We start from the raw sequence: 8,916 nt of genomic DNA, 5'->3' as shown, positions 1-8,916 counted from the left end.
AAAGCTGAGTTGCAGATGAAAGCAGAGGGGTGTGGTAACTTAACTGAGAGCTTAGGTCATTATTCCTTTAGTCTATCAATTTAAAACACAAATTTAAGATGTTGGAATGGCAGGGTGTCATCAAGCACTACCCTATTGACACCGTCTTGCCAAATGACCTCATGTCAATTTTTAGAATTATTTTTAAATAGATCTACCTACTGAAAACAGGGCTGAGAATTTTGTTCCCAGCCCTTTCTGTCCCATATACATATCTTGGTTTGAAGCAGTTTGAGTGGGCGCATATCTTGGGTACTTTTTGAAGACTTCTGATACTATAGCTTGCTGTCTGAAAATCAGACACCCTGATAAAAAAAGTGGACACTGTAGTGTTAGATTTTAAAAATTTTATCAAATCTAGATGTTTCCATTATCTTCGTATGACTTCTTCTATTTTTTTTTTAACTATTAAGAAGCTCCAGTACTAATGGGCTACATAAATTTGGGTAGGTTATCTGTGCCCTGGTTTCCTTACTTGTAAAATAGGAACTGAGATGGTATGTATCTCGTTGGGTGGCTGTAATGATTAGATAATAAACTTAAAACACTTGGCACAGTACCTAAAACACTGTGAATGATCAATAAACAATCACCGGTCATTATTTTAAATGCATTGCATTCCTGGAGAACAGTCTTCTGAAGTTACTTGTCATCAATAGACCAAAACACTATCTATCCATGCAACCTTATATTTATCGATGAGGTGTCACCTTCCAAAGTCCCGAGTAAGTCAGTGCCGTGGGGATGAAACGTACATGTTTATTAGGCAACATCGAAAAGAGCAAAGCTACGAAATGGGAAGAGGTAGAAATCGGGATGCTTACATATCCTGTTCAGTCCATATTCCATTTTCTCAGAGCTGCCCTTCAGCATATTTCTGGAAATGTTAATTAAGATTGTGATTCATTTATACACCGTTAGATTGATGTGGAATTTTCTGGGGACTAGATGCAATTATGTTATTCAGTAAGACTGGTAGGCTCTATTGCTTTATCTTGAGTTGAATGGCTTATTGACCAAATTAAAAATCACAGTTTTAGGTACTCCACTGACATCACAAAGAATCAAAAAAAGGCCACCTTTCCCTAATTTGAATTGGATGCACTGACATCATTGTCATTATTGTGATAAAAGATTACTAATCACATCTTAACACATTTTCCCTCCATCTCCCCCTAATTTTATTCATTGGAAGGGGCTGGTAGAGTTACAATACCTAAAGCATTTTTGGGTGTCAAATTAAACATTTCCAAAGTATCTTTAATCTGGCCCCTTCATTTAAATCTTACTTTAGCATAAGCATTAATAGTGCAACTACACACATGGTCATGAATGGGTGTCAGAATCCTTTGAAGAGTTTGTTGACGTTATATTAATTTGAGATTCCCAGCCTTGCCACCAATTCTTACACGGTTCTGATACATTTACAGGTTTGGAAACAATGGTCTAAAATAAATCAGCTAATAAGTCTAAGTGGCAATATTTGAAAATGTGTTTCATGATATACTTTTTTATAGCTATCCTTGGGTTTTGCTTTCATGAGAATTTGAATATATTTGAATACATATATATATTCTTTATTACAAATGCTAGCGATATGAAGAATAATGGAAGCATAGAGATAGGAAATGGCTTTAAGCAATAGGAATGTGAAGAATATGATTCATGCAGGGGCGCCTGGGTGGCGCAGTCATTAGGCGCCTGCCTTCAGCTCAGGGCATGATCCCAGAGCCCTGGGATCGAGCCCCACATCAGGCTCCTCCACTGGGAGCCTACTTCTTCCTCTCCCACTCCCCCTGCCTGTGTTCCCTCTCGCTGGCTGTCTCTCTGTCACATAAATATTCCTATATATTTGGTAGTAGCTCTTTGTTCAAAGCATAATTGTTTATCATATGCATTTCTACTACTTAAAAATAAAATTTAGCAAATTATTTAATTACAATTATTCATTATAAGAGCTAATAAGGAGTCAGGTCTGGTTAAATTATTAACTTTATTAATATGTCTTTAACACTAATTTTAGTTCAAAAGTTTGTTCTTCGTTGATGTAAGTGAAAAGCATTAGCGTTTCCAGCTTTTTTCTTCTTCCACCTATTGTTTAATTTGGATTGAGATCAATCTTGCTATACCTCTGTTGACAAACAGAATAGTGTTCTACCACATCAGAAATTTTATAGCCAGAGGTAGAAATTATACTTATGTAAAAAAGAAAAAAAATGCTTTGTCAGATACAGGGATTATCCAATTTACTTTTCCCTCTCAAAGTCAGCATGCACTAGAATAGGTGATACAAGAAGACATAAAATGTGTATCAGGGGTCTTGGGGCTAAGACACAGATCCAGGTAGAGTTAGGGAAAGGAGATGGAGAAACTCAGCCCGAATACCTTCCTCTCTAGGTCCCAAATGATTCTTCACCTCTAGTAACTCTTCAACAGACCTTCAGCAGGCTCAGCCAGCATCCCCAAAGGGACACGTTCCTAAAACCCAACTTACAGGGTAGCTAAATGTTCCAGTAAGTTCGCCCTTTAGATCTGTGGTTCTCAATAATTCTGTTGTGAGGTGCCTGCATTGCAGGATGCTTAGGCCCATCCCTAACCTCTACCCGCTAGGCGCTCCTCCCAACGCCGTGAGCTGCGACAACGAAGCACAGCTCCAGACACTGCCAAATGTTCTTTTGGGAGCAAAACCACCCTCCAGTTGAGAACCGCTAGATTAAAAGGGGCAAAATACAAGTTTAAAAAGTGCCTTGTCTCACAAATATCTCCCCCCTTACAAATGCTGAAATTCCTTTAATAAGATTGTATCTTTTTTTTTCACAATCATAGATTACAAGGCTTAAGCCACAGGTACCAGTTGGAGGTACTTTGGTGGCAATACATTTCAGCTGAAGTGCAACTAGTCAGTCAGTAATGGCAAAGGTTAGTTTTCCAAACCTTCCCAGATCCACTGACAAAAAGGTATGAGCTAGAGGCCCCCATGAAGTGGGCTACTTTTCAGAAAGAGGACTGACAGACTTCCAAACTGTAATTACTTTACCTGGAATCATTCATCCATCTGTCAGGCATGCACCTGTCAGGGTCAGTGCCAGATGTAGTGTGAAATGTCCAGTGATTTCAACTCTCTGTCAATGCAAAGAATGGTCTAGGAGCTGGCCAGGCACTGAATACTTAAGAGGGAGAGTGGATAATTAGGTAATCTCCCAGGTTGGAAGATTAGGCCTTGTTTGCCTCTCTCCCCAACACCTGGTACACACAGGTACTTAATATTTATTTGCTAAATGAATAAACAAATGATGGAGAAGGCCCCTGAACAGCTAAGAGGGCTTGGGATATGGAGCTTTGGTAGGAGACTGAGAGGGGTCAGGAGAGAATGGCATCAGAGGAAGACAACAAAACTTTGGAGGTGGACGGACCTAAAGCCCTAGTGAGATGCCTGGAGTCAGCTCTACAGCAGAAGCAAGGCAGGTTAGGGAGAGCGTGTGTGAGCTTAGAGAGAGATTTCCTGAGTCCAGATCCAACACTTACTTTCTTTAAGATTTTAGGCATCTGTAAATGATAATGATAGTACCTCCCTCAAAGGGCTGTTGTGAGGATTCAACGAGGTAATACTTATAAACCTTTCAGACCAGTGGCCAGCAGAGATGGGCTAGGATGAGCCTTGAGAGTGGCAGGGTTTTAGACTGGAATGACGGACTTGAAGAGAACCATAAAAATCTGAACATTGTGGGGCACCTGGCTGGCACAGCTGGTTGTGTCTGACTCTTGGTTTCGGCTCAGGTCGTGATCTCACAGTCATCAGATGGAGCCCCGTATCAGGCTCTGTGCTCAGCATGGAGTCTGCTTAAGACTCTCTCCCTCTACCCCCGTCTCTCAAATAAATAAATAAATCCTTAAAAAAAAAACAAACCCTGAACACTGTGGTGAAAGGGAAAGGGAGCCAACCAGGAACGAATAAAAAGTTGACCAAGCATCTGTAAGTGCTCCACTGCTCCAATGTTGTCTTGGTGACATGACTAATCAACACATTCATTAGATTTTCTTTGATCTTCCTTGGTGACTTCAAAGCAAAATGCAAGAAATGGATGACTGAGTTCACCTGATTATTAGGTTGTTAGGAAAGCTGTATGAGAAGGTCAAGGAGATATGGAGCATAGACTACAGGGGAGAATAAATTCAAAATGTGTGAGTAGAGGCATTTAATTCAAAAGGAAAGAAGTGAAGCCAAAAATGGCCAATAAACTGGAAGAACCAGGAGGATTTTGGTGACTGAAAGTGAGACAGCAGCTCTGGTGGGAGAGGTAGCAGGGCAGGACATGGTGGACAGACAGGATTCCGGTGTTCAGAGATGGAGCAGCTCCAGATGACACAAGGAAAACTTGACATGGACGTGGGGGCATTGAGCAAATGGAAGCAAGGCCACTGATGTTTCCCTTGCTCAACTCAAACCACTCTGTTCCCAAAGGCATCTCATCAAAATGTTTTGTTGGGAAGGAATTCAATAATTGATTAACTGCTCTAGTAAAATCCCCCCAACATTCTTCTTAATATTTCAGAAGTCTGTAGGGTGAGTAAAGGTAGAGGGAAAGCTGCAAATAGAAACAAAATATACATTAAGGAATATCAATAGATATAGAATACTGATGATTATATATTCATACTGTAAATATAAACTTTATAGGAACGGGCTGATATATGGTATCCCATTCTAATCAACCAAAAGTCTTTTTAAGGGATAGATCCTTTCTCACATTACCTGGGATATCTGTCCAAGAAGCATCTCAAAAATGTTAAACTTTTCCCATTCTCATCTCAGTGACTTCTCTCTTTTTTCCACCCACCCTCAACATGCATGCCTGTACACACGCACAACCTTCCCTACACATAATTTATGGGATTCATTCATTCAACAAATACATATCAGACACTGTTCTAGATGCTGGAACCACAGCAGTTGGTGAGATTAGGTCTGTGTTCCTATGAGGCTTAAATTCTAAAGGGAGAGACAGTGACAAACAAGTGAACATATTCATAAGTAATTTCAGCTAAGGAGAAAAGTGCTATGAAAAAAGTGATGTGATCAAATATATTATATTGATTTGTATATTATATGAAGTCTATATGTATATATATAAAGTTGTATGTTAGGTATGTACCCCATTATCTCTTAAGAAATTGGGTTGTAAAGAACAAAAATTATTATCCAATATAGAACGATGGGCAGAAGAGAAAATCACTGATTTGCTGATTCTATTTTCCTGCCCAAGAAATCACATAAAATGTTTAATCATATGTGAATCGTAAATACATAATAAAGTTTTTAAAGGAGAGCATGTTTAAGAAGGCTTACCCCTACCTCTCCACCCCAACAGTCTTACCTTCACAGCCAGATCTAGTTAAGAGTGCTATCACCCAGCATTTTCTTCTCCAGGCCTGTCAAAACTAAATATCTGGATTTGAGGCCATTTGAGAACAAGTTCACAATCCCTGGTTTCTATTTCAAGCTCCATGTGGAATTACCAGTGTTCTCTCTTCAAAGAACTATAGCATAAGAATTCTGTTTAGGCTAATAGAATAATATATTAGGCTACCCTGGAAAAAGAAAAATAAAACCAGTGCCCTGCCTATGAAGAATTCCTTAAGATTTTTTCAGCATTTGGTTTCATAGCCATGCCAAACAAGAGTGAGTGTAAATTTTGTTTCTTTAACCTAGGATCAGGGGAGAAGAAAACAGGGATCCAATGTGGGTGTTCATACATGTTTTTTCCCTTGGATACAGCTGGGTAATATAACCAGCACATGAGGACCTTGTGTTATAACCCAAACCCCAAGCACCACTGATGGACAGGGTGTTCCTTGGGGGTCCCACCAACAGAGACCTTTAGTTTCGGTGAACTTCCTGAGAAATTCCAGAGCTAGCACATCTTACCTGTACTTTCATTCATCGTTCTTTTCCAAGCAGCAAAAAGAAGCTAAAAGGCACGTTTGTTATGCTTAAATACTACACAAGGTGGCCAAGTTAAAACTGAATGGATAGATTTCATAAACCCTCTTCATAAATGAAACGTCTGTTAGTATTCACAAGAAAGCCAGTACTGGCCAGGCTATAAGCCTGTGTTCTGGAAGAGGGATGTTCACATCTCCTCCTGTTCGAGTTCAGTATGTCTCAGGCACAAATTGGTAAGATGTCATAAAATACCGAAGAGAATTTCAATGACATCTGGAATGTTATCATTTGTGTTTTCTGATTCCTCCAGGAATACTATCTCAGAGGAAGATAATCAGAGTGTGCCTGGGGCATACTTTGGAGTAACCAGTCTGTCACCAGATTCCTACTTCCTTTCATTGCTCATCTGTCTGCCACAATGCGGAGGGAGGGAGTTGCCACCCATCTCTGGGGGTGGGAATGTTTTCTTTCAGCTTTTCAGAGAGTAATCAAGGAATGAGAGCTGAAGCACTGCTCTGGGACGTTTAAGGCCCATTGTATAAACTCAAACGGTATACGTCCTGAAGCTCTATCCTATAGGGAGCCTACCCCTTGTCTTGTCCCTTACATTAGACATTTTTCTGTACCTGTCCTCAACCTTCTCTAGAATGTGAAGCCCCATGCATAACGCAGACATGCTATTTGCACGCTCAATTCCTCACTGTATTTTAGTTAACAGCAGTATCCCTCAAACAAGCATGGCCTTTCTGCCACTCTGCCTGTCACTTCCAAGACCTCAGGGCTGAGTTATCCTACCTTTTGCAGCTAACACCTTCACTGCCCCATTTAAAACCGCCTCTCCTCAGGAGTGAAGGGCCTGACCTGGCCCTCCCAGTCTTATCAAACTTTTTGTCTATAGAGTATTCAAGTATTTAAGCCCTCAAGGAACAGTAATGTGCTGTGTTGGTGAAACTAACATAATACAACGGAAAGAAAGGTTGCTCTTCGAATAGGTCTCCTGTAAAATTTTACACGTTGCCTAAAACCAAAGTTTGTCCCAGCATAATCAAATTATCTTATTTTTTTAATATTTTCTCAAAATTTGATGGCCAAAAGGGCAGAATTCAGTTAATTTAATTTTTTCAACTTTGTGGCTCTAAATTGGGTAAAGGTAAATCTTTCTGTGTTAGATTGCTCCATAATATATTAATCCCTGTGCTGTTTTGCCGAATAATTACTTGCCCTGGTTAGGGGCTCCTAGTGCATAATAATGAGACATTATTTGATAATTTATTTTCCTGACTTGAGTATTAGAATCTCTTATGGTGTTTTTAAGAGAACACAGTGATGCACCACTGAGAATAATAGTAAGAGCACTTTAAATGTTAGGCACTAAGAATCAGGACTACATCACTGCACTATTAAGTTTCCACATCTGATTAGTTTGTCTTTCAAAGTAATATACATTAGCTAAATGGACATTTAAGACCTTAGAGTAGGACTTATTTAAATGAATTTTGATTGCTTTCAAATGTATTTTGTTTTGCTTTTTAAATGGAATTTCAGTAATTACCAAAAAGAAAAATGAACCTAATTTTTTTATTATGCCCTTCAGCCAGAATGAAGAACAGTATTTTGTTTTGGGAAGGTCTTTTTTAAAAACCAATATGTCAAATTACCGACTTCTTTCTCTGTCTAGAACTTCTATTTCAGCATTGAAACATACTCTGAGTCTCAAATAACCCTGAATTATATATGGAAGATGAAGTAAATTTTTTTCTTTTAAAAAACTGAGCTGATCTTAATGCTCATAATACTATTTCAATGTTTGGAAAATATTTGTAAGGGAATGTAAATTATAGCAGTTCACATCTCTTTGCTTTCTATAATTGTGCTCTTCATGCCAAAAACGTGTAAATATGGGCCATCAAAGCTTAAGCCTCTTCAATTACAAAATGAGGCTCTGGCCATCATGCTTTAAACACACACCCCAGTGCACGTGCTCACTCTGTGCCCTCTACCTGGGATACCATGACCCAAGAGTCCCACAACTCATGGTTCCCACATGTGTCTCCACTTAGAATAAATCTGGGGATTTAAAAACATTCCCAACCCCAGGCCACATCCCAGACCAATTAAATCACATGCCTGGGACATAGTTTTTGAAAGTCCCCACATGATTCCAATGTGCCGCCAAGTTTGAGAACCACCACCTCAACCAACTTGTTCCTAGGCAAACTCTGTTCATCCTTCCCATCTCCATTTATCCTTCTCATCCAGACAGGATGTCCGATGCCCTCCCTGCAGGTCCTAGGCCTTCCCCCTCTTCCTCCTGCATCGCCGTATGCTGGCAAGCATTAAAGTGTATTGTAACTGTTTACTCACATGCCTGCTTCCTCAAACTACTGTATAATTCAGGAATATTTTTACCTTCAAATCCCAGAGTCTAATTCTGTACCTGGCATTTGGAAGTACTCAATAAATTCATGGAATGAATAACTTCTTCCTAAAGAAAAAAAAAAAGCAAAAATGTAATTATGTTAATATTTACATGCTATGGAAAAAGTAGTAATTTAAGATGTGCTTAAGGTGATGTTTCACCGATGGGCAATGTCTTATATTTAGGAAAATATCTCATACCAATGCAAATAAAACTGTATCTCAACATCAAAAAGAATCGTAAAATACAACTTTACCTATGAATTTGTATTCTTTACTGCAAAAAGTACAGGAAAACATTTCCTGTGATAAGAAATATCTAAAACAACCCATCCTCTCTCAGTTCCACTTCCATCTTGAGTGGATTATGTGTTGTTTTCCAAAGCAATCTTTTCAGAATTTTATGATGTTTCAGGGAGCTATAAAATGGTTTTTAAGAGTTTTAAAGTTCTTAGTTTACAAAATGTATTATGTAAGAGTCCATGTTTTTTGTGGTATTCACTGTTAATATGAGC

The sequence above is a fragment of the Ursus americanus genome, chromosome 26, assembly GCF_024610735.1.
Source record: "Ursus americanus isolate L20-20 chromosome 26, mUrsAme1.1.p, whole genome shotgun sequence".
NCBI classification, from domain to species: Eukaryota; Metazoa; Chordata; class Mammalia; order Carnivora; family Ursidae; genus Ursus; species Ursus americanus.
This window is presented reverse-complemented; position numbering follows the sequence as displayed.